Genomic DNA, 4,272 nt, shown 5'->3' with positions numbered 1-4,272 from the left:
CTATACCTAGTTGACACGGTGGAGCAAGAATTGGTAGAAAGTTCACCCCATCATCAACATTGTCTTACATTCTTGGAGTTAGATATAATTTCTAAACCCTTTCCCTTAGCAAATTGTTTGTTTGGTGAGAAAAAGTTAGAATCGAGTTTATATCCATTGACTGAATAACATAAGTCTCTTTATGATAAATAGCATATCAAATATTGAGAGTCCACAATAAGAAAGAACCTTGAGGTTGTCTTATTTGATCACACAATTCATCTACATGGTTTAGCATATGAGCATCCTTATTTAAGAGAGAGTTGGAGAGTTGGTGTTTCATCCTAGAATACTATGTATTCTATTCTATATGTTGTAGTGGAACAAAACTCACATCAACATTACCATGAAATTTGGTGGTTGTGTTTGAAATAAACTCCATGGTTTGTCCCTTAATCTAATATTGAAGACTATTGTATATATATGAAGGAAAAACCTTGTGTATGATAGCTTCAATGACTAATAACTAGCAGTTGCAAGCTTTTGTGCTTGCAATAATGAGTAGAAAGGTTTAATTTTTCAAATTGTCAAATAATATGCATCGTATAAAAAATAAATAAAAGAAAATCTCAAAATATAAAATAATAATTTAAATGAAGGAACTTATGCTCTATCTTTTACACTAAAAAAATAATAAGTAAAATTATTTTTTAAAATATAATTATATGTGAATAAATTAAATTTCAACAACTAAATTTTAGGAGTGTCAGTAATTTCCAACATTATTCTTGAATTGTTAGGAGAGTGTTATTAATTTCCAACATTGTGCTTGAATGGTCAAGGAAATCTAGATAATCCAATGCCTATTATGTGCAAAGTTGGTTCCCTACTTTACTTACAGGTTACATCATTATTGAAAAGAAAAAAACAATAGAAGAATGAGCTAGTGTTAAATCAACTAAAAAAATAGACTACACTTTCTATCATTTTTGCAATGTGTGTAAATTAGTAATTATAACCAATTGTCCAACCTACCCCAACCTATAGCAAGTTACACAAAAAATAGCCTCACAAACAAATACAAAGGGAAACAATACATGCCACAAACTGTTACAATTATATCAAATTATAAACATCCCTCCACTATTTTAAATGGTTTTTAGAACAAGGTGTGCACAATATGCTTGATTAAATGTCTAATATGTGAGAGGGAGAAGGGTAGTTTTTGCATGATAAATATTTGAACAAAGCTATGAATATGATCAGCAATGCATGCAAGGCAATTGTTTGCCAAAATGCTTGAGAGATATAGTGCCTTATGGAATGAATTGATCAAAGGATGGAATAATAGAGCATATCAAAGGTAGATTTTTTACTGATAAGGGAAATGAATAGTGTCTCTTTGATGGAATCCCCAAAAAGATACAAAATATACAGAAAAGTATAAACAGGAAGAATTTATTAGAAAATATATTTTTTAAGATCACAAGAACACCCTGTATATAGTATAATTTGTTTTAGAAATTTGAAGAACTCAAAATTACAATACAGTCCATAGCATACCTTAAAGATTTATGTTGTTGTTGTGCTAACAAAGAAACCCTACAAACAAGGATAGGGTTGAAGCAACTCAGAATATAGAATTAACAAGACCAAAATGCCATGTATCATTGCATAGCATCACTTTCAACATAAACTCTCTAAATATCTTATAAAAATAGTGGAAAATTTAGAAACTTGAACAAAAGAAATAAAATTTGGAAACTTACTAACTATTGGTATTTTTACATCATGAAAAAGGAAAAAAAAAAAAAAAAATTGGTTTTTTTACATCATCATTTCAAAAAGGAAACTTAAATTTCAATAATTTATTTTTGTACATCATTGAAAAATTATTAAACCAAGGAGGTCTTACAACATTTCCACCAAAATTTTAAATTCCAGGAGCAAAGCTCCCACAATAAGCCTGTTGGCCTAAAGATCAATGTCTCATTTTCCTAAAGATGTAGCCGAATTGGCGAATCATATTAAATTCTTGTATTTGTGCCTAATTTGTGGATTCTCAATTTTTTTTTTTTTATCAAGATTTTCATATTTACAGTGATTATAAAACCACATATGTGAGATCCACCATCTCAAACTATGCATGGGTTTTCTATGTGCCATCACACTTTGCAAATAGCAATTGATTATGTTTTGATGGGTCTCCATTCCTTGTTCTGAGGTTTCCAATTTGACACGAGCTAGGAGTGTGTTAGAAAAAGTTGATAGCATTGGCTTTACTTGTTTTCTATTAGTGTGGACAGTGTACAACATAATTCATCTAAAAAAATCATATTTTTTATAGAATAAATAGTTATTCCTCATACAAAAATGTGGAAAAGAAGTCCCTCTATATAGAACCCACTCTTAGAAAGAAGAATAAACAATAAAAAAAGGATAAGAAGCATGAAACCACAAGTAGACACCATAAAACAAGAATAAAACATGTGGCAATAGCAATATCACTCGAAGAAACTCAAGATCATGGGGGAAAAATAAAAAGGATGTCCTCATAAAGAAGTCCCTCAACATAAAATATGCTCTTAGAAAGAAAAATAAACAATGGAAAAAGAAACATGAAACCACAAGTAGGACCATAAAACAACAATTAAAAAAAAAATGGAAATAGCAATATCACTCAAAGAAACCCAAGAATGTGGGGAAAAAATCTAAAAGAGGTCCTTGTGTTGCTAATGGATGAATTGTTGTATTTATTTGTCTAACTCCCACAGGCCTTCATAGACTTCTCTTGCACAAAAAGCATACAAGCTCTTCAGTGTTCTCGCACTTCAAAATAACTGTCAATAATTCCTCTACCATTCTTGTTCTTGTTCTTGTTCTTTCGCGAATATCGTTTGGTGTTCTTTTTTTGGCACCATTCGGTGTTCCATCTAGTGCTATCTTATTGGTTGTAAACTGCCAGTCCCATAGACCTGCATTGTGGTCTCTCGTTGGACATTAATATATTTATCTGATCTTATCTTATCTTATCTATCTATGACCCATAGGCTGAAGCGACATAAGCTTTATTGATTAACTTGTTATGGAAACATCAAGCAATGATTAATCACAATGACCTCTTCTCAAGGTTTGAACAAGAAAAATTTACAAGTATAGTTAATTAGAACACAATAACCTTTGTAATTTGAAAAGCCATTGGCACATCTCACCAGACTCTACTGTCTTTTATTCAATCATGTTCATCTGCAGCCAGGACTACCTTACCTGTGCATTTTAGGCAACGCAGTTAACCGCGATAAAACTAGTGATGGGTTCAACATAATGGAACATATAACCATTTATTTTTTATCAATTTTGAGAAGTCAACTCCTTAGTTGCACCTCCCCTATTTTTCTTTAACAATCATCTTTTAAAGATTGGTTAGATGTCGTTTTACAAGAATGAGCCACCAAGAGTGCTTAGTATATGGGGGTAAGCTTTTATGATTAGATTTGTGTGACTGAGTTAGTCGATCATTTAAACTTCACCAATCCATTTCTAGATCATGTACAGCTGCCAACATCACTTGCAAAATAATCTTGGAGACTTTTCTAGTAATCTACTTTATCCATAAGCATGAATGATTGCAATCTATGAAAGCATGCTTCAATGAGGTGTATTGTTAATTTATTTATTTTTGTGTACGTTTCAAAGTTTGTATAAACTTCTATCAATGCAGTCAATATCAAATTTTGAAGAAACTAATTTACTTAAATTATCTTTCAAAAAATGGCTTAAATTCAGTGTTACTTGGGGACTCATCCCAGCCTAAAATCCCCCATCCCCATACTGGAAACATTCCTAGGACTTGGGAACGGCTAAGTGGCATACCCACTCCATCTCCTTTTTTTGAAAATTCACAAGAAACATTTCAAAAACTTGGGGACCTCCATGATCTTTTAGGGGAATGCATGTACGTCACAGGGACGACTGGGGGCACCTTGGAAGACTTTGGAATGGATGGGGATCCCTAATGGGATAGACAACATTGACACTTAACAAACACAGTTTTCTTTTATAAAACTTTTTTTTTACTTTAAGTTGGGTCCCTCCTTCCAAATTGACCTTAAGATGTTTATTATTGTTTGGTAGTTAATTTGTGTTACTTTGTGTCCTTTGATTAACTTTTAGCAACCTTATATTAAGAATGTTGTTACAATCACACTACATGCTCTGAATCATATAGCAAACTATTTGCGAGGTGTTAGAAAAGTTCAAGATGTCTGAACATGCATCTTTAGGTCATTTTGT

The sequence above is a fragment of the Cupressus sempervirens genome, chromosome 8 (assembly GCF_028749045.1).
Source record: "Cupressus sempervirens isolate cs-2001-9-10 chromosome 8, ASM2874904v1, whole genome shotgun sequence".
Lineage (NCBI taxonomy): Eukaryota > Viridiplantae > Streptophyta > Pinopsida > Cupressales > Cupressaceae > Cupressus > Cupressus sempervirens.
This window is presented reverse-complemented; position numbering follows the sequence as displayed.